The sequence below is a fragment of the Hirundo rustica genome, chromosome W (assembly GCF_015227805.2).
Source record: "Hirundo rustica isolate bHirRus1 chromosome W, bHirRus1.pri.v3, whole genome shotgun sequence".
In the NCBI taxonomy this organism is placed as follows: Eukaryota; Metazoa; Chordata; class Aves; order Passeriformes; family Hirundinidae; genus Hirundo; species Hirundo rustica.
Genome location: NC_053487.1, coordinates 2,725,820 through 2,748,644, shown reverse-complemented (window position 1 = coordinate 2,748,644; position 22,825 = coordinate 2,725,820). Strand labels below are relative to the sequence as shown.

General features: G+C 43.6%; 1 long non-coding RNA gene across 1 annotated transcript; it reads right to left on the bottom strand.

Moving 5' to 3' along the window:
* Positions 1–7,028: 7,028 nt before the first annotated feature.
* LOC131378747 (uncharacterized) lies at positions 7,029–20,991 on the bottom strand. The gene is made up of 3 exons (XR_009208594.1): positions 20,745–20,991; positions 16,694–16,760; positions 7,029–7,430 (listed from the first exon to the last, which is right to left on the bottom strand). It is a non-coding gene; the product is annotated as an uncharacterized LOC131378747 (long non-coding RNA).
* Positions 20,992–22,825: the final 1,834 nt, after the last annotated feature.

The window sequence follows — 22,825 nt, the reverse complement described above, 5'->3', positions numbered from 1 at the left end:
ATTTTACACAGCTGGCTATCATGGAAGCAGGAATTATGATTACAACTACTATGAGCAGTTCTTAAGCACAGAACCATTTAAATCACATCATCCTCATTTGTATCAGTCTGTTTCCCCAGTGATTTCAGGAGCAGAAGCCTTCTTAACTCTGTAGTAGTGAATCCAGGGTCCTTTACCAGTGACTTTGACTGTGGTGAGGGTAGTCAGCAGGACTTGGAATGGTCGTCTCCACTTGGCCTGTAAAGGATCACTGTCCCACCACTTAATATAGACCCAGTCTCCAGGTTGGAAGGGTGGTGCAGGTGTGTACAGTCCTATGGGACTGGATAACATGATGTAAGTCTGGAAGTTCTGCAAAGTGGAACCTAAAGCCATTAGATATCTGTAAATCAATTTCCCCCCTCATATAAATTTGTCCTCATCATGGGTTGGCACAGTTTTGTTTTCTGGTTATAGAGAAATGTGAAATGTTTTTACCTGCCAGGACTGTGGAGTGGTTTTGGACGGGGAGAACAGGGACCTACCAGAAAGCTGGCCAAGATATTGGCAGCTAGTTTGACCAATGTGATATATGTCCTAAAGTTAATTCGTGTTGATAGATAAAATTTAAAATCATCTAAATAAATGTAAGTTTTATCTTAATCCAACAAACTATGAGTCAACTCAGAGGAAAGCAGCTCAGAAAAGGTGCAGGAATTTCTCTCGCTTGAAAGGACAAGGGAGGGGGAAGCACGAGACATAACATGATTAAGAATTACCAGGAGGGAGACACAAACATGCATTAGCTACCAGGAGAGAGACACAAACATGCTTTGGCTACAAAGCGTTAAAAAGGAATGTAACATCTGCTCTGAAGTTACTTCATGTTAATAGAATAGAAATTGTGATACTGAATGTATGATTATAAGTCCTGTATAAAGTAGCATGTTAGAAGTTAGGTTTTGTTTTAGCATTTTGTGGGTTAACTTGGGAAGAAGGGGATTCAACAGAATACAAAATATCCCTAGCCTGAAAAGGTTTGGGAGGGACACGGAAAGAGCTTGATTGGAATTACCAGAAAGGAGGACAGAAGACTGTCACTGCCAGGAATCGCTGAAAGGAAACAAAGGGCAACGGAACACAGAGATGATAGCCCGGAGAACCCGATGATGGTTTCAGATCTGTATCTAGATGGTCTCCGGCCAAAATCTGCATCTCTACACCACACCTGGAACCGACCATCGACAGCATTGTCCTCCTCCGCTGATCCATTCAGACTCTTAGAACCGAAACTTGCATACTTAACGAAGCTGCTTCAGATGGAGGACTTACATCATCTCAGGCCTCTCTCCGCGATCCAGTGTATAAAAAGAGGCTGCTGCAAACCCCAGATGTGAACTTGGGGGATAACAGACTGGCAGAGAGTGTTATCGTTGTTCACCCGGCGCCGACCCCGGGCTCGACGCTGTCCTTTTAATTGTGGCTTTCTGAGACTGATATTTTGTCTCACAATAAAATTCTAAATTTCTGATAAATCGAATCTGGTCGATTTTATTTATAACAACCAATAAGGATGCCAATGCGACTTTGGAAAGGACATTTAAAACTCTCATCTTCCGCAGATAGTTCTTTTGCTTCGGAATCAGCCATGAGGTAGCATCGTAGGCGGCAGGTGGGCCTGGGTCGGGCCCAGCCAGGCCTCTGGGGGCCGTTGCCTGCACAGGAAGCGGCCTGGGCCAGCTGAGCCCCTTTCTCCCTGGCTGCCAGTGGGGGAGAAGGGCAGCTGCAGTTCGGCAGTGCTGACCCCGTGCTCAGGGCTGTGGCAGAAGGGGCTAAGCCATGGCCCAGCTTAATCGCCACTGGCAGCAGAGAAGGAAAGCCTGCAGCTTCATAACAACTCTGAGCCGGGCTGCCCTGGATGAGACCAAGGGGTGGAAAAAAGGACATATACCAGCCTTCCCCATCGGCACAGCTTTGCATTTTCTTCAGCCCTGCAGCCCAGCCGTGCACGTGGCCCTTGCAGGCCTGGGCGGATTTAACCCTTTCCTAGCAACATAGAGCTTTTAAAGCACAACTCTTCCTTGAGAGAAAGAAGAAAGAAAACTGAGGGTACGTAGATGTCCTGGTTTGGGACAAATTTGGGAGAAAACCCCTGTATAGGATCCCTCTAAGGAAGCAAGCCCAAGTGGCCCCTCCCTCCAACCGGTCCGGTAAAAAAAAAACAACCTTTGGAGAAAAGTGGAAAAAACTATTTTACTAAACAAATGAAGTGCATACAAGTATAAAGAATGAATAATATGAAACAATAAAACCTCTCCTTCTGAAGTGAGATGGCAAATTGAGAAAGTCCTTGCCGTGGGTGTAGCTCGGCTCTCTCTCGGACTCTCCTCAGTCCCAGTCTCTCCGGCGCTGCTGGAAAATGCCGAGGTCCAGGCCCCGGTGGGCCGCAGGTGCAGCCCCCAGTGCTCCCCTGGGTTTTCAGTCCAGAGCAGGTTTAAACAGTTCCAAGAAAAAGGGAAAAAAAACAGTCCAGGGAACTTCTCTGCCCTAGCTAGCTGAAACTAACTAAAAGCAAAAAAAAAAAAAAGATCTCTGTCCTGCCGTCTCTCCAAGCCTCCGCCGAACACGCTGTCCACAGAAGAATGTGGAGGAGTCAGGCAGTTTTCTCAAAACAAACTCCGCGCTTCTCCTTGCTCTTAGAACCAGTCTTAAAGGCACAGGACTCAATATACAGCACAAACAGAACAGACGATTGGGGATACAAGCATCATAAAGTTACCCTAGGACAGTAGAACAGACACTGCATGAAGTCAGTGGATTAGAAGTGAAAGAGCTAATAATATTGGAATAGGATTGAAGAAGTGGACATTTTTAACCGGAGTTCTCTAAGGTAAACTGTGGAGAAATGGACTGTTCTTTGTAGCATCTTAGTGTTGTTGGGGAGAATGCTAATTCTGATCAAAATTGAGGACTGATGTAATTGAGATTTAATTGAGAACTTTAAAGCCCCCGCTCCTGAGTTAAAAGGAGGTCTCAGCCTTTAAGACAAAGATGATTTTAGACTAAAAGAAGTATTTGTAAATAGTACACCAGATACACTGAGAAGCCTTGCTAATAGAACATCACAGTCTGCAAAAACTCCGGGCGGCAGCAGATGCGTGACATTTAAGAGCCACTGGACTATTTTGTCTTGTACCAAGCGTCTTCATGAAAACCCTAGAGAGACTCTTCTCCTAAAGTAATGAGTGATTATGTCTAAATAACAGAACTAACTGAAAATCACAAGTTGTGTCTTTTTATGTTGTTTAATAAGAAAGTTAATAGTTTGTAGGGGGAGAAAAAAGTGTTTTAAACTTTCATTCTGTTTTAGTTTAAGTTTTCTTTTTTTTAGTTTAACTTTTTTTTCATTCTTTTAGTGTGTGTTAATAAAACTATTTTTGTTCATTTTTTAAGCTTAGGCCTGCTTTGCTTTTTCTCCTAATCTCTCCCTCCCACAGAAAAAGAATAAATACTAAAACCCCTACATTAATTAGTGTTTCTGCCCAGTTTCATTAAATTAAGACCATTACAGTCCTGGAACATGCGGAATTTGATATGACCTGCCATACAATATTTCAAAGGGACTGATGTTATTCCTCCGCCTTGGTTGTATGCAGATTCTCAGTAAAGCTATAGGCAAGGCCTGAACCCATGTCATGGATGTCTCTTGAGAAATTTTGTTAATTTGTGTTTTAAGGGTTCTATTCATACATTCAACTTTACCACTTGCTTGGGATCTGTAAGGTGTATGCAGATCTGTCCTGGTTTAGGGCAAATTTGGGAGGAAATCCCCGAATGGGATCCCTCTAGAAAGCAAATTCAAGCAGCCCCTCCCCCAGCTAGTTCAGGAGAAGATTTCCTTCGAGAAAAGTAGGAAAAACTGTTTTATTTAACAAGCAAAGTATTCACAAGCATGAAAAATTAATAATATTAAGCAATAAAACCTCTCACTGTTCTGAAGAGATGGCAAATTCAGAAAGTCCTTGTTGTGGGTTGTAGCTCAGTTCACTCAGGCTCTTAACAGTCCCTCCTGCACTGGAATGCAGCGTTCTGGGCCCCGGTGGGCCACAGGTGTGAGCTCCCGGTGTTTTTTCTGGGTTTTCAGTCCAGAGTAGGTTTGAACAGTTCCAAGAAAAAGAAAAACCATAGTCCGGGGAACTTCTCTGCCTCAGCTAGCTAAAAAACTAACTAAAAGCAAGGGAGAGCCCTCTCCCACATGTCCGTGCTGCAGACAACACAGTCTATGAGCAGGAATGCAGAGGAGTGAGTGCAGTTTCTGAAAACAAACTGTGCACTTCTTTTTCCCCCCCTTTGCTCTCAGAACCAGTCTTAAAGGTGCAGAACTTAATATCCAGGATAAACAGGACAGACAATTGGAGATACAAGCATCATAAAGTCACCCTAGGACAAGATCCCAGGTAATTCCCAGAATCCGACTGACCTCCTTAATCACTGTTGCAACAAAATGTGGTCCTGTCTGATGACATCCCCAAAGAAACCCCAAACCTTGGTATTATATGACTGAGCAAAACTTTTACCACTTCCTTAGCTGTATTAGTGCGACAGGGGTAAGCTTCAGGTCATCCACTGAAGGTGTCAACTAATATCAATATGTACTGGTATCCCTCTTTGCATGGTAATTCCACAAAATCTATTTGCCAGTAATCTCCAGGAAGATCCCCTGCCTTTGTTACTCCTAACACAACCCTTTTCTTCGTATCAGGGTTGTTTTTACAGCTGATTTCACATTTGCTCATGACTGATTGAACAATATCTGCCATTCCCTTTCCTATTACTGCCTTTTTTAGATGTTTCAAAAGATTTTCAACCCTGAAATCTGTGCTTTCATGTTCTCCCTGAGCTAGCTCCCAAAAGATATGGGATGGGACTACAACCTGGTTCACTGGTGTAACAGCCTATCCACTTTCTGTGATCTTAGCCTTAAGGAACTTAATTAGCTTGTGGTCCGCCTGATCATACTTTGGGGTGAGCCCTGACAGATCAATCTCTTTTTGTGAAATTACTGCAAGAATACCCTTTCCTACAACTCCTCTTGCTGCTTCATCAGCAAAGTGATTTCCTAATTCTGGGGTGGTTTTCCCTTTCTGATGGCCCTTACAATGCATGATAGCTACTTCTGTGGGTTTTCTGATGCTCTCCAAGAGGGCAAGTATTCAGCATGTTTGATTTGATTACCTTGAGCATTCAGCAGTCCTCTCTCCTTCCAGATGGTTCCATGGGCGTGGACAACTCTAAATGCATATTTGGAGTCACTCCATATATTTATCTTCTTTCCTTCACTCAGGTCTAGGGCCCTCATCAGTACAATCAGTTTGGCTTTCTGCGATGACATCTGCTGGCAGGGCCTTTGCCTCAGTCACCTTGTCCTGGGTTGTTACTGCATAACCTGTCATTCGCTTACCATTTCTCATTAATCTTCTACCATCTGTAAACAGCTCCCAATCTGGATTTTAGAGGAGCATGTCCTTCAGGTCTGGTCTGCTGCAATAGACCTCCTTGATTGTCTGGAAACAATCATGCTCAGACATATAGTCAATTAAGGTGGAGGACAGAAACATGGCAGGGTTAACAACAGAAGTTGTTTTCAGGGTAACATCATCCTGTTCCAACAACAGTGATTGGTATTTAAGCATCTGGTTGCTGGACAGCCAATGTCCTCCCTTTTGTTTGAGAACAGTTGCTACAGCATAGGGTACATACACTACAATGTGTTGCCCAAGGGTGAGTTTCCAGGCCTCTTGAATCAAGATGACGGTAGCTGCCATGGCCTTCAAACACCCCAGCCAGTGTTGGCTAACACAGTTCAGCTGTTTGGAAAAGTAGGCAACAGCCCTCCATTGGTTTCCGAGGTGCTGCGCTAGTACTCCCAAAGCAACATTTAGTCTCTCATGTTTAGAGTTCAAAAGGTAAAGTCTGGCAATCCTAGTGCTGGAGCTGGCATTAGAGAGTGTTTCAGCTTTTTAAATGCAGCCCTTGTGTTCTCAGTCCACATAATGATCCCCTTTTTGGCTGCTTTTAATGCTCCATATAGGGGTTTTACTAGCAGTCCATAATTTGCTATCTATAAACAACACCAACCTATCATTCCCAGGAAAGCTTGCATCTTTTGTATGGTGTGGGGCTCTGGAAGATGGCAGATGGTTTCTTTCCATTCTTTGCTGAGCTGTCGGTGTCCACAAAAGATCTCAAGTCCCAAATAAACTACTGCTTGTGTCTGGTTCCGTCCCCGCACCGGGCGGGAGCTGACCTCTGGCTAGCTCGGGTCAACACAGCCACAGAAAGTCCCAGTTCATTTCGGCTTCTCAGCTTAGCAGCTGGACCCAATAGTGTCATGACAGCAATGGCAGCAGAAGAGAAAAGGCTGGCTCTCAGCTTAGCAGGTTAAAAGATGTTTATTAGCTGAAGAGCTGAGGAGCAGAGAGACTGAGAGCTCCGAGCTGAGAGAATTTGAATCTCCCTCCTCCACCTTATAAGCAGGGGAGGGGTTCCAGGGGGATTACAACAAGACAACAAATCAGGGGATTCAGGGGGTAACAAGGTGTGCCCACCCCCAAGCCCTGGACCACTAAAATCCAGAGCTAAAGGAATTCCCCCCAGGGGACCTATCACCTGAAGCCCTCTCCCTGAGATTTCGCAATCCAGGAGGGCTCCTCAAAGTGATAGACAGGCTGCCCCAGAGCGAGGAGGGTGGGAGGACTGACACAAAACACCTTGTTATACAGAAAACACAAAAAGGGTGTCCTGGTTTGGGACAAATTTGGGAGAAAACCCCTGTATAGGATCCCTCTAAGGAAGCAAGCCCAAGTGGCCCCTCCCTCCAACCGGTCCGGTAAAAAAAAAACAACCTTTGGAGAAAAGTGGAAAAAACTATTTTACTAAACAAATGAAGTGCATACAAGTATAAAGAATGAATAATATGAAACAATAAAACCTCTCCTTCTGAAGTGAGATGGCAAATTGAGAAAGTCCTTGCCGTGGGTGTAGCTCGGCTCTCTCTCGGACTCTCCTCAGTCCCAGTCTCTCCGGCGCTGCTGGAAAATGCCGAGGTCCAGGCCCCGGTGGGCCGCAGGTGCAGCCCCCAGTGCTCCCCTGGGTTTTCAGTCCAGAGCAGGTTTAAACAGTTCCAAGAAAAAGGAAAAAAAACAGTCCAGGGAACTTCTCTGCCCTAGCTAGCTGAAACTAACTAAAAGCAAAACAAGATCTCTGTCCTGCCGTCTCTCCAAGCCTCCGCCGAACACGCTGTCCACAGAAGAATGTGGAGGAGTCAGGCAGTTTTCTCAAAACAAACTCCGCGCTTCTCCTTGCTCTTAGAACCAGTCTTAAAGGCACAGGACTTAATGTACAGCACAAACAGAACAGACGATTGGGGATACAGGCATCATAAAGTTACCCTAGGACAAAGGGTTACAACATTGGGGATACAGTGAAATGAACCATAACATAAACTTCTTATAAAAACCTAATAAAACAGTTCTGCACCACCACAACTGCTTCCTTGGCAATCTGTGCCTTGTCTTTGGAAACTCTGTACCCACTCAGTCCCAAAAAGTTTAACAAACTTACAGTACGTTGGATGCAGTCATCTCGTGTTTTAGCTGCAATCAAGATGTCATCAACATGTTGAAGTCTAACCCCTCCTGGCTCTTCCCTCCTCCAATCTTCCACTCTTTTTGCTATCTGGTTTCCAAATATTGTTGGGCTATTCTTGAAACCCTGGAGTAGGACTGTCCAAGTAAGTTGACTTTTTCTCCCTGTTTCGGGATTTTCCCACTCAAAAGCAAAGAGCTCTTGGCTGTTTTCATGCACAGGAAGGCAGAAAAAGGCATCCTTTAGGTCTACGACAGTAAACCATCCTAATTCGTCTGTCAGTGTGGTCAAAAAGGTGTAGGGGTTAGCTACAACTGGGTGTATGTCCTCTGTAATTTTGTTAATTGCTCTTAAATCGTGCACTAATCAATAACTCTTACCATCAGCTTTCTTTATTTAAAGGATGGGTGTTTTACGCCCAGACTTACACTGCACTAATAACCCATGTTGGAGGAATTTTTCAATTATAGATGCCAATCTCCTATGACTTTTTCATTTCAAAGGGTATTGGTTTTGCCTTACTAGTAGGGCTCTTGGTTTGAGTGCAATACTCACTGGTTTTGTTTGTTTGGATCTTCCTACAATATCACTGGCCCACTCTATTGGGTTGAAAACATTTTCTGAAGTTGAAAATGGGGGTTTCACCACATTTAGCCTGTATAAAAAATACAGCAACTTTGACAAATTTAGATTCAGGATTTACAACTCGTACACCCTTTCCCTTTCTAAATTTAATTTCTGCTACCAATTTCTCCAGTAAATCCTTCCTCTGCAATGGTTTAGGGGAGTTAGGCATATGAAGGAATTGATGAGTTACCCAGTTTGAATTTTAAAGTTTGGAAGAAAGGACATGTTTCAGTTATCCCTGTCACCCCAACAACATGTACAGTATCTTGACTCAGTTTCCTCTCTGTGAAAAATGCATATTATATGGCTCTACGCAAGATATTTACTATATGTATTATGTTGTATTAATTGTTAATGTTGTATTAATGTTTTGATAGTATAGTAAATATAGTTTTGTAATTAAAGTGTAGTTTTTGTATGCCAACCACAGGAAAACATAAATCTTTCAGAGAAAAAAAGAATTTCCTACTTCCTTATCAGAAGAAACCAACTCCTCCTGCCTCTCTCAGCCTTGAGAATGCCACGGAGATTAAAGGAAAAAAAGTGATACTAACCAGAGACGGTTCTTTGTTTAAATAGAGTTTATGCATCATGTATGAAATATACAAATATTCAACAAGCTATTGCTTTTAAGAGATGGTCCTTTGTTAGCAGGGGTCCTTCTTTGAAGCTTTTTGCTCGGGGAGGCACCCAGACATCTGAAACTTTTTTATTGTCTCGTATTGTCCTAACTCTAATTGTTCAATTTTTTTACTCTAATTCTATTTTTATAACCATCTTATTTACTATTAAACTTTTCAAATTTTAAAAACAAGTGATTGGCGTTTTTCACAATTATGGTAGCAGAGGATGATTAAAACACCTCACTGCTGGTGCCTCAGTGGAATCAGGGTGAGGACGGCGAGCCCTGCCCAGTTTGGCAGCTTCGCTCTGTGTTCCCCTGCTGTGACCGGCAGATGCAGGTTACGATCAATGGACAAAAGGAGGCAATAAAACAAAGAAAAGGGAAAAGATTCCCTAAAACCGCGGTAGTTAGCCCCTAAGACTAAAGTGTACATGAAGACAAAGACCCAAGGACAAAGGACAGGTAAGTACTAGTTTGGACGGGGCGGTTAAGGGGGGGGGGGGGGGGGGGGGGGGGGGAATGAACGTGTGTGAATAAGAGGCAGCTGGTTATCCCAGACCTGCTAAGCGAGTGCGGAGTCTCCTATGCTGCGTTTCCGTTCTTTCATGAGAAAGACAGCCAGTAAAGAGACGAAGCGAGTGATAAGAAGAGTGAGAGAATCCCCCCCAGGGAAACTGGGACTGAGTTTTAGAGAAGGGGTGGGACCCCTAGGAAGTAAAAAAGTCTGCTGGATTGAGGGGTGAGTGCCCAAGAGCATCCAGGACTAAAACTTTTGCTGGGTTGAGGGATTAATATCCCAAGAGCACCCAGGGTTCTGCCGGATTGAGGTTATGCCCAAGAGCATCTGGAGTTGGACAACGCAGCTAGATTGAGGGATAAACTGCCCAAGAGCATCTAGGGCTAAAACTTTTGCTGGGTTGAGGGATTAATATCCCAAGAGCACCCAGGGTTCTGCCGGATTGAGGTTATGCCCAAGAGCATCTGGAGTTGGACAACGCAGCTAGATTGAGGGATAAACTGCCCAAGAGCATCTAGGGTTGGACAACACAGCTGGATTGAAGGGATATCCAAGAGCACCGGGACTGGCCAGTAACACCTAAAATTGTAATAGGTGATTTGAAAGTAAAAGGTACCTTATTGTTGTTTTGTTGTGTGAGAGTGAGTCACACACAAAATCTGCCTCAGTTTCCCCGGGCGGGTGGGGGCTGTGGCAAAACGTGTGTGTGACCTGCGATTCAGCCCTTTTCCTCTGGGCGTGTGGAGGGGGGGCAGTGGTAAAGTGTGACACGCAATTCAGCCCTTTTTCCTCTGGGCGTGTGGAGGGGGGGTTGTAGTAAAAGTGTAAGTGACACGCAAATTAGCCTCATAGGTGGATCAGCACCAGAGGCGACCAGATTCTGGGCCCTCCTCAGAGGCCCAGCTATACTGGAACCCAGAGACCAAACCCAAGGCGAGGGGGAGGACACACAAAGCCACGATTCTCTGGCAACAGGCTTCATGTCCTAAGAGTGTGAGAGTGTGTAAAAGTGAAGGAGGAATGAAGTAAGAGTAGATGGAAGAAAGCACATGTAATGTTGGCTGTTATATCTCTTTGGAGGGAGGTGTATTGTATTAAATAGTTGTGTAGGATAGAAGGGATTTTTTTGTGTGTGTGCATAAATAGAAGTAAGTGGTCTTTAGGTTGTAAGAGAAAGTGAAAAACAGAGGTGGGGGACGAATAGATAAAATCTTGAAAAATGGGGCAGAAAAACAGTAAGTTGGATACAAGGAAAAAAAGAGTGTAAAAAAATTACCAACGGAAATACCTCAAGATAGCCCTCTCGGCATTATGTTAGCTAACTAGGATAAAAACCCTTGTACAAAAAAAAAAAAAAAAAAAAAAAAGGAAAAGGTAAAGATGATACAAGTTTGCATGATAGAATGGGCAGAGAAGGAAATAAGATCTGACCATGTTTATTGGCCCAGATACGGCTCTTTTGAGAACTGGATTTGTCAGGCTCTAAATGTATTTGTAAATTCAAAGGAACCGTTTAATCCTGAAGAAAGAGAATATGCCACATGTTGGACAGGAGATTTTAGGAGAATAAAAATCTTTAACGTATCAGAAACCCCCGAGACGAAACAAGAAAAGAAAAAGGGAAGGGAACAAGAAGAAAAGAAGAAAAAAGAGTGGGATCCTTTGCAGGCTTTGCCCCCTCCGTTCCCGCTCGCGCTCCCGCCGTTCGCGGCCGAGCCCCCTGTCCTGGGTCCCGCTTCAGCCTCGCCTGCCCTGGTTCCCTTCCGGCGTGCGGGCTCGCAGCCCACAGCAGCCCCGCCTGCCTCGGTTCCCGTCCCGAGTGCCGGTTCGCAGCCAGCAGCAGCTGCGCCGGTCCCCGCATACACCCCAGCCCCGGCCCCGCCGGTGAATTTGTCTGCCCCGGCCGCGTGGTCCGCGGCTGCCCTAAGGGCCGTGCCGGGGGTCCCTCCTGACGCGTGGTCTAAGACCACCGCCCCGACCGTGCCGGGGGTCCCGTCGGTCCCAGCCGTCCTATCTCCCATCGCTTCCCCCACTGCCCGATCCCCGGCTGCCCTGCCCGTGCCGGCTGCGCTGGGCGCTGCCGCCGCTGCTGCTTTGTCTCTGCCGGGAGCCGCTGACTCAGCCGCCACCAGCCCCGTGCAGGCTGCCCACGCTCCCCTCTGGTGTCCCCCAGAACTGCCCCCTCCTCTGCCGGTCCCGGCAGCAAACCCGCTAATGCTTCGCCCTTGGAGGACCAAGCCTCGGCGCTTTGCCCTCCCCTCACCGCCCTTCCTGCCCTGAGCTCCGTTCCCTCGGTAACCACAGCTACTGCTCAGAGACAGGAGAAAGAAAAAAAATAGAATCCCAATACAAACCAAGTCTCAGCAGCATTCCAGGAATGTCTGCTTTTACTGTGGGGGTGAGGGACATTATAGGAGAAATTGTCCTAAGCAAGTAATAGATCTGAAAATCTTCAAAGAAATGAGCACAGAGGAGGAATAGGGAGGTCAAAGGCTCTATTTTTTAGGGGACAAATACCATCTAGAGCCTGCGATAACTCTAAAAGTAAGTCCCCAAGAAGAAGAAGAATTGGAATTTGTGGTAGATACAGGGGCAGAAAGAACCTGCCTGCTAAATGTACCAAAAGGTTATAGTGTGAGTAAAGATACTGCAAAAGTAACAGGGGAAAAAGGAGAAACTTTTACAGTTCCAGTCATTAAGACGTAGTAATTAAAGGGGAAACTAAAATTTGGGTGGGAGATGTTTTATTGGTCCCAAAGGCAGGTAGCAACTTACTAGGAAGAGACTTACAAGTGAAATTAGGAATAGGGGTTATACCAGAAGATGGGAAAATGACAGCTAAAGTCTTAAAATAGGGCCAAGAGGATGAAGAAAAAAATAACAAGGAAGTTTGGGCTGGGGAAAGAAATGGGGGAGGATTAAATATTGACCCTATAAGTGTTACAATAGAGAGAGAAGATTGTCCCATACATGTATGTCAATACCCCATATCTTTAGAAGGATGGGAAGGTTTGAAGCCAGTAATAGAAGGACTAATAAAGGACGGGACACTAGAACCTTGCATGTCTCCCCATAATACCCCGATTCTCCCAGTAAAGAAGCCTGATGGGAGTTATAGACTAGTACAAGATTTAAGGGAGGTTAACAAAAGAACTCGGTCTCGTTACCCAGTGGTACCCAATCCCTATATACTTCTAAGTAAAGTTCCACCCCAGCATCAGTGGTTTAGTGTAGTGGATCTTAAAGATGCTTTTTGGGCCTGTCCACTAGCCAAGGAGACCCGAGATATCTTTGCCTTTGAATGGGAGGATCCAAAAACTAGAAGAAAGCAGCAATTAAGATGGATGAAATTACCACAGGGGTTCACAGAGTCTCCAAACTTATTTGGGCAAGCTCTCGAAAAAATACTGCAAGCCTTCTCCACTCCTCCTAGAACACAAACTATCCAATATGTGGATGATATTCTACTATCTGGGGAAGATTAAGTTGAAATTAGAGAAGCTACAGTAAAACTTTTACATTTTCTTGGAGAAAAAGGATTAAGGGTATCAAAAGGGAAACTGCAATTTGTAGAACCAGAGGTAAAATATCTTGGACACTTGATAAGTAAGGGTAGTCGAAGGCTCAGTCCAGAGAGAATTGCAGGAATTTTATCCCTTCCACCTCCCTCTTCAAAGAGGGAAATCAGAAAACTACTCAGATTATTGGGATATTGTAGATTATGGATTGAGGGGTATACACAGGCAGTAAAATTTTTGTATGAGAAATTGACAGTGGGAAATAATATAAAATGGACCAAGGAAGATGATGATAAATTAGAAAAATTGAAGTTAAAACTAGCCTCAATATCAGCTTTAAGCTTACCTTCACTAGAAAAACCCTTTCATCTGTATGTGAATGTAGAAAAGGGGGTAGCTCATGGAGTTCTGGTCCAGGAGTGGGGAGGAGTAAAGAGACCAGTAGCTTATTTATCAAAGATGTTGGACCCAGTGAGCCACGGCTGGCCAGTATGTATTCAAGCTATAGCCGCTACTGCAATCCAGGTAGAAGAAAGTCGTAAACTTACTTTTGGAGGTAAACTAATTGTGTGCACACCTCATGCGGTTCGAAATGTGTTAAATCAGAAAAATGGTTGACAGACTCTAGAATGTTAAAATATGAAGCAATCTTGATAGATAGTGATGATCTGACATTAGAAGTAAACAGGAGTTTAAATCCAGCTCAATTCCTATATGGAGAACCAGCAGATAACCTAATACATAATTGTTTAGCAATTATCCAATACCAAACAAAAGTTTGGGGGGATCTTGAAGAACAAGCCCTTTCAGAAGGGGAAATAATCTATGTGGATGGTTCCTCCAGATGTCTACAAGGAAAAAGAATGTCAGGTTATGCAGTAGTTGATGGAAAAAACATGCAAACTATTGAAAAAGGAAAATTACCTTCAAACTGGTCAGCTCAAACTTGTGAATTATATGCTCTAAAAAAGGCACTGGAATATTTAGCACACAAGAAAGGAACTATATATACTGATTCGAGGTATGCTTTTGGAGTAGTACATACTTTTGGAAAAATTTGGGAAGAAAGAGGATTACTTAACTCAAGAGGAAAAGGATTAGTACATGAGGGACTCATTTTAGAGATTTTAGAGGCATTAAAACTACTTGAAGAAATAGCTATAGTACACATTAAGGGACACCAAAGAGGAGTGACCCCAGAAATAAGAGGAAATAATTTAGCAGATCAGGAGGCTAAGGATGCAGCAGAAAATGGAACTAAAAGAGTTATGTTAATATTAATTCCAAATGAGGAAAAATTGGAAATCCCAAAGTTTAGTGAAGCAGAGAAAAAAGAATTAAACAAGATAGGAGGAGAACAGGCTGAATCAGAGAAATGGAAACTTCCTGATGGAAGACAATTACTTAATAAAATACTGGCTAGAAAAATATTAGAAGACATGCATCAGAAAACCCACTGGGGTACTCAGGCTTTGTGTGATCAATTTTTAAGGAACTATGGGTGCATTGAGATTTTTGGAGTAGCAAAGCAAGTAACTGAAAAATGTATAACTTGCCAAAGGATAAACAAAAAGGTAATGAAAAAAACAACCTTAGGAAGTCGTGAGTTAGCTCTTCAACCATTTCAAAGTATCCAAGTAGATTTTACTGAACTTCCTCAAGTACAAAGATGGAAGTATTTATTAGCAATAACAGACCATTTAACTCATTGGGTAGAAGCAGTTCCCACTACCAAGGCCTCAGCCAACATAGTAAGTAAGACCCTTTTAGAACAGATTATTCCCAGATATAGAATAGTTAATAGAATAGACTCAGACAGAAGAACGCATTTTACGTCAAAAGGGTTACAACAAATAATCCAATCTTTAGGGATAAAATGGGAGCTCCAAACCCAATGGCATCCACAGAGTTCTGGTTGTGTAGAAAGGATGAACCAGACTTTAAAGAGAACTTTGACCAAATTAATAGTTGAAACCCAAATGTCATGGGTACAATGCCTACCTTTGGCCTTATTGAAGATTCAAACACAACCCAAGTCAGACCTGGGAGTGTCACCCTATGAAATGATGTTTGGGTTACCCTTTTTAACCACCCAACATGAAAATGCTACCTATGAGGTAGGGGAAATGAGCGTTAAAAGATACGTTAACACCATTGCAAAAACTCTTGAAAACTTACGGTTGAAAGGAATAATCCCTCAAACCACACCTTTAGACTTTAAAATCCATAATGTTCATCCAGGGGAATGGGTGCTAGTAAAAACCTGGAAAGAACAGTCTTTAACTCCTCAATGGGACGGTCCTTTTCAGGTATTGCTGATGACCGAGGCCGCGATCCGGACCAAGGAACGAGGGTGGATCCACACCAGCAGAATCAAAGGACCTGTGGATGAACCTAAGGAGTGGACGATTACATCTGAACCGGGTGATACAAAACTGACTCTTAAACGGGGACTGGGTGGTAATGAACTGGGAAGACCCAAATGATCCAAGAAACATACCCAGGATCACACCTAATTGGGAGATAAGGCCAAGCTTATATCAGTAGTTTCAAGTACCACCTGGACAAGCTTTGAGACGCCTCAGATACCCTCCTTGGGGAGGAATACTTCCACTCCAAACAGGAGGATCAGGACTGTTTCGGACAGAGAACTCTTGTATTCACGCCTTAGCCTGTGATTTATACAAGGAGGAAGAGGAGTTGCAACTTCCATCAGTGCCAGACCAAATACCCTGTTTGATCCACCCAAATACCAGACATGCTAGCTGGGTTAAATGTAAATGTTTAAATTGTGGGAAGAATTGGTATTGTAGTTCACACAAGCGACGCTCTCGTTGCAGGAAGTGTCAAGGGCCAAATCGATCTCCTATCCAAGTAGAATTCGAAGAAACTGAAATAATAACTTTGTTTTGTGGATGGGAATTATTAGTGCCTGTTGAATGGGAGATACCTGAAGAACAGTGGGAAACGACAGTTAAGGAGTGTCAGAAATGATTTGTCTGGAAATTAGCTAAGAGGAAGTGACAAGGAAATAGAGGGCAAGACCAGATTGGCCTCTGTATTCGCCACCAAGAAGATCAAATACACCTGCTGTGGGTTGCAACCCCATAGGCATGGGAGGTGGGAGTATAAGCCATACTGGACCTCTGTTACTCCTTTTTCTGTCACTCAATTTTTGTCTTTTCCCTTTTGGGATATCGACAAGGCCATGCTACAAATGTTACCAAAAGCTGTACATGGAAAGTCACCAAGGTACTTTTTTCATTTCTCACACTCATGTCAACAGCCACTGTTATAACCCATCCAAATTGGGCAATTGCATACATAAAGGGAAAAAGTACTGGATTGCAGAGAACTTAGGAACAAGTGGTAGCAGGATGGGAAGTCAGTGCCCAAAAGAGGAGAGATGGATTTGTTTTACCTACATTACTGGGAAAAAAGCACCGGATTTAGTAAAAAAGCAGTAGATAAGCAAAAAGGCTAAGTCAGTACAACCACCTAAGCCTGTGCCAATTTCGATCAATGATTTGTATACCAAACTTGAACAGCAATTAGAAAAAGAAATAGATATCTCAAGGATGGGTAAAAATCAGTTTGTAGAATTGGGGGAAAGAATAAGTAAGGAACTTAACATAACCAATTGTTGGGTCTGTGGAGGGGCTTTGGTGTCAGAAGAATGGCCATGGAAAGGCAGCAGCTTAGGCCCAATTGAGCTTCTAAAATGGAACCAAGCAAGTACAAGTGGAGAAAACAGACCAGAAGGGTGGATTTTAAGCTCACCAGTGATAGGGGAAGAATGTCTCTGGCGCACTGGGAAAAGGTTCCTTCATGAAGTAGGAAAAACACCCTGTAAAAGATATAAGGTTAGTAATGGAACTTCTGTATGGTGGGTCCCAGAAGCACCAACCGTGTATTGGACCCAAGAAAAAGCAAAAATAAGTGAATTGTAAGTATGATAACAAAACAAAACTTTTTCAATGTAATGATACAGGCAAAAATCCTCACTATGGCATCCCAGAAATTTCCAAATTTTGGGAGAATATAGATCAACAAAAATTTAACTATTGGAAAGCTCCAGATGGCTTATTTTGGATATGTGGAAAAAGAGCATACCCAAAACTCCCCTCCCAGTGGAAAGGGAGCTGCACTCTGGGAATTATACAGCCAGGATTTTTTCTTTTACCAGGACCTGATGGGGATCAATTAGGGATACCAGTTTATGAGGATCTAAAGAGAAACAAAAGAGAATTGATTGGAGGATTCCAAAAATGGGGAGATGAGGAATGGCCCCCTGAACACATACTAGAAACATATGGGCCAGCCACCTGGGCACAAGATGGGAGTTTGGGATATCAAACCCCAATTTATATGCTAAATCATATTATAAGACTTCAAGCCGCTGTAGAGATAATAACAAACAAAACTGGTCAGGCAATGGAATTAATATCAAGGCAACAAACCCAAACAAGAGCGGCTGTGTATCAGAATAGGTTGGCTTTAGACTATCTATTAGCTGAAGAAGGGGGTGTTTGTGGAAAGTTCAATACATCAGATTGTTGTTTAAAAATAGACGACAATGGAGATGCTGTCCTGGACATAGTCAATGATATCAGAAAAATCGCCCACGTACCAGTTCAAAAGTGGGAATCAATGCTAAATACTAGCTGGTGGGATAATGTGTTGGGAGCAGAATGGTGGAAAAAGTTAGGCTTCTTCCTTTTATGTGCTACAGCTGGTTTAATATTTCTTCCTTGTTTGATCCCCTGTTTCATTCGGCTCATCACCAGTGTGGTACAAGGCATGCAATTAGTGAACATTGACCAAAAGTTGCCTACAACACCACCACCACAAAGGATTATGGTGTTAAAGAAACAAAATAATATAGAAGACCCCTTCAAAGAAGCGAAATTGATTTGTGATTAAAAAAAAAATGAGCGAATAATGAAGGCTAGAAAACAATGAATATTGCTCGAGCCAAATTAATTATAAAAAGAAAGAGGGAGGATTGTGAAAAGTGCATATTATATGGCTCTAGGCAAGATATTTACTATATGTATTATGTTGTATTGATTGTTAATGTTGTATTAATATTTTGATAGTATGGTAAATGTAGTTTTGTAGTTAAAATGTAGATTTTATGTACCAACCACAGGAAAATGTAAATCTTTCAGAGAAAAAAGGAATTTACTACTTCCTTATCAGAAGAAACCAACTCCTCCTGCCTCTCTCAGCCTTGAGAATGCCACGGAGATTAAAGGAAAAAAAAGTGATACTAACCAGAGACGGTTCTTTGTTTAAATAGAGTTTATGCATCATGTATGAAATATACAAATATTCAACAGGCTATTGCTTTTAAGAGATGGTCCTTTGTTAGCAGGGGTCCTTCTTCGGAGCTTTTTGCTCGGGGAGGCACCCAGACGTCTGTAACTTTGTTTTTTATTGTCTCGTAGTGTCCTAACTCTAATTGTTCAATTTTTTTACTCTAATTCTATTTTTATAACCATCTTATTTACTATTAAACTTTTAAAATTTTAAAACAAGTGATTGGCGTTTTTCACACCCTCTAAAGTATTTAACACAGAATACGCTGCTCTGGTATCTTCCACAAATTCAGTGTCATCTTTCCTCAGCTCAGCTCAGCTATAACCAAAGGCTCTGCTGGGGGAGATGCCTTTGGTCCCCATCACTCTGAGTCCTGTCCCACAGTCAGTTGGGGAACTGCGAATTACTTCTTAAACATTGGACATTCTTCCAATGTCCCTTTTTCTTTCAACAGGCACACTGATCTTTGTCCAGAAGGGAAGTTCTCTTGGGTCACTTCTCCTGAATAACCTTTTTAATATGTTGGCGTCTAGATTTGACATTTGGGTCTCTGTCCTGATACACCCTCCAGGTGACCTCTAGCAATTTACTCATGTCCTGAACCCCGTCTAACTTTTGCAGTTTTCTTCTTTTATCATTTGTAGATTGACCTGTAAACAGGAGAGTTAGATGAGATCTCCCTTCAGTTCAATCAGGATCTAGGTTTGTATATGTGATTGCACCTTTTCTCAGCCTATTTAAAAAATCAGTGGCAGATTCATCTTGATTTTGCTTTATCTTGTAAAGCTTTGACCAATTTAGAGCTTTAAGGACACCATGTCTTAACCCATACACCATGAAATTCTGGTATTGTTTTAGCCTTGCCATCTGTTCTGGCACATTAGGGTCCCACCCTGATTCATCCAATGGGAAAACCTCCGTAACTTTGCCCTGAATAGATCAACCTGCAATTTGTGCCTCTACAGAAGCTATAATAGCTTTATTAATCAACCATCTCTCAGTGAGATCAAGCAATGTGTCCATCATAGATTTCAAATCACTCTAGTCAGGATTGTGAGAAACGACACTCACTTTTAAAAATTTTAAAGGTTTATTAAAAACCTTAACAAAATACAACAAAGGACTGAATAAGGAAAAAGGACAGCACGCGCTATGAATAGATGACCTGGCAGCCACAAGCTGGTTTACAAACTGGCTGCTCCACCTTTAATACCCCTGGGGGTTGCCTAAAGTCTGTCAGTCAACTCCTCTTTGCCATCCATTGGTGGAGGCTACTTTCTTGCAACCTGATTGGAGGTCAGGTGTTGTCATGCAACAAGCTTTTCCCATTTTCAACTGCCCTGTGTAAGAGGCACAGGTACATGCCTTCTCTCCACATCTCGGACAACCCAGGCTGTCCTGTTGCAACAATACAGAGGGGAAAGGGGACTACGGGGAGAACAGAGGCCATTTAAACAACGAACTACAATAACATAACTATACATCAACAAATCTTTTCTTAACATACACACAATATTCATCCTTTAATTGCAAGACTAAATCATTTCATTACTCATCTATAACAGGGTTCTGTGTCTTAATTACCCTTGCTACTAAATTGGCTACTCTATCTGGATTTTCTTTATATTTTCTGACAGGGGACTTCCAGTGATCTAACTCTACAAGAGAGTGTGGGACTTTTATATGTATAGGCCCTTGGTTACCGACTGCCTGTCTCAAAGGGGCTTGTAAAACTGGTTCATCCCTTTTAGATCTGGTGCGGCTGGCTCTTATGGCCCTTTGTGCTATTCTTCCCCTTGTCTGTCTGATCAAAACAGCTGTTCCCCCATCCTCCTCTCTAGAGGATCTACCTGTGTGGTAACCTTAAAAATCCCCTCAGGGAAACTTCCAGGCTTTGCCCTAGAAAGATTTACCATAGAGTTCCCTGCCTAGGCTGAAAGAGAAGACTTCCTTCATGGTGTCTTGCAAAACTACTGCCAATCTACCCTGGATTGCTTCCTTCATTGGTCACTTAACCCTGCCCTCCCCAATTGTTCATCCTTCATACCCCTCTATAGATTGCCTTGCCCTTTGTACCGCCCCTGTACCCTCAGATCATTGGCCACCGACCCCATACTTAACCCCTGAGCAGCACATGGTCTGTCTCTTCTGCCCATGATCCCTTTGGCATGCTGAAATAAACCTTGCTGGAAAATATCATACATGAGGCCCTTCCTGTCTTTCCTCTGCTGAGGCATGTATGTGTGCATGGACTTGAAATGGCTGTTCCTGTGGCCTGCTCTGAGCGGCTTCTGAAGGAGACACTTCGAGAAGGTAGCAGCATTTCACGATCCTGCCACGCTGCTACAACCTGAATCAATACTACTGTCCGTTTCTGCTGGACAGGACCTGCTACGCTGTGGAAACCAGTCAGCCTCAGCTCGCCTGGCTCGGCCGGGCGAGACGTCATCTCCTGAGCCCGTCCCCAGTAGAACGGTGTTGCCATGGAAACTCGAGTGCGCGTATTTACCTCTGAGAGTGGCAGAGGTGCCGCCCCCTTGGTGGGAGGCCCCTCTCCGCCCGTTCGATGGGAAGCTCTGCCCTCCAGCTTCACCTCTAGGGGCGGTGCCGTTGCCGTTGGCTGCACTGGCTGGCTGTCCACCCCCCCTCCGCTCCTCCCGACTCGGGAAGAATCGGAGGAGAGGGGGGAAGGAGAAGGGGAAAAGGGTAGAACGGCTAGAAGGACGCACGCACGTCCACTTCCGCCGGCGCCATCTTTGGCCACAGGAGCCGCCCTTCCGGCCCCCCTCCCCCCAGACCCAGGAACCACCGCGGGAGGAGGGGAGGGAGGGGAAGGGGGAAGCGGCGGCCAGAGCGAAGCCGGTGGATCCGCTTTCGCTAGCGCCGCCGTCTCCCGAGATATCCCCTTTTTGCTCCCCCGCTTCTTTTATCCGCGAGGGTATCGCTAAAGCCACACTACCACCCCGGTCCACCTCCAAAGGCGGCGGCGGGGTGGAACTACAGGCGGCCCCGCCCTCGGAGCAGGGGCCACCAAATCCGTTTCCACCTCCTCCCCGCCTCCCACACGGTGGGCTGAGAGCGGGCTCTTTGTTTTCATCCTTTTCCCCTTTCCTTAAAAGCATCGGATGATGTTCTTTCTTAGGTCCTAGTAGCCTTTCCTTACACGATAAAAACATAAAAAGCCTAGCGTACTCTAATTCTCAAAAGAAAAAAAAAAAACAAACAAAAAACAACCAGTCTTGGCATATGTGAGACATCAAATTCAATGTTAATTCCTTATCTAAATTGCCAAATTCAGGCCACGTCTCGTCTAATTCATAAATTGGCCAAATTACTTCAGAGAGTTTGATCAATTTAGGTTTTGAAAGCAATGATTTTTTTTTATACTATTGACTTATTAAAGAAATATGGGTATTGATCTAGTATTGATACCTGTTATAAATGAAATTGACCAAATTCGATAAATCAAAATTTGGAATTTTTATTGTGAGACAGAATAACAGTCTCGGACAGCCACAATTAAAAGGACAGCGTTGAGCCCGGGGTTGCCGCTGGGTGAACAATGGTAACACACTCTGTCAGTTTGTTACCCCCCAAGTTCACACTTTTAGTTTGCAGCAGTCTCTTTTTATACACTGGATCGTGGAGAGAGGCTCGGGATGTCGACGGTCCTCCCTCTGAGGCATCTTCATTAAACATGCAGGTTTCAGTTCTAAGAGTCTGAATGGATCAGCGGAGGAGGACAATGCTGTTAATGGTTGGGTCCAGGTGTGGTGTGGAGATGTTAATTCCAGACGGAGACCATCTAGATACGGATCTGATACAATCATCGGGTCCTCCAGGCTATCATCCCCGTTTTCCGTTGCCTTTTGTTTCTTTTCAACGATTCCTGGCAGTGACAGTTTTCTGTCCTCTTTTCTGGTAATTCCAATCAAGCTTTCCTCGTGTCTCTCCCATGCCTTTTCAGGCTAGAGAAATTCTTGTATTTTATTAAGCTGCCTTCCCCTGAGTTAACTCACAAAATGCTATTTTAAACAAAACTTAACTTCCAACATGCTAGTTTATACAGAACTTATATAGTTTGTATTACATTTTATATTCGATTAACACGAATTAACTTTAGGACATATATCACAATACCCAACTGTGACAGACAAAAACTCTCTAACAGCTTAAAGTTAGAAAGTGTATGTTTATTACGGCTGGGCAGCACGGCGGGATAGTTCCCTAATTCGCACTGCGAAATTCACAGGTAATTACAAAGCCTTTTATTTACAAAAGTGTTGAATACCCAAAATACAAATGCATATTCATACCCCTGTCACCTCCCATTCCTCGCTTCATATGCTAATTGGCAAAAAGGCTATTAAGCATGCATAGTTTGTTTCCTAAAATGAGTCGGGGGTCTATTCTGGGGAGGGGTCACCCAAAATGAGGAAGTAAGATGAGTCTTCCTCGTCCTGACCTTTCTACCTTTTCAATGCATTCGTGACACAGAATCCTTGGTAAAACTTATAGTTTCCTACGTTGAATGGGTTCTTTAAGCAGGAAGTCTGCAGTTATCTTATATCTTATTTACCGCATCTTGTT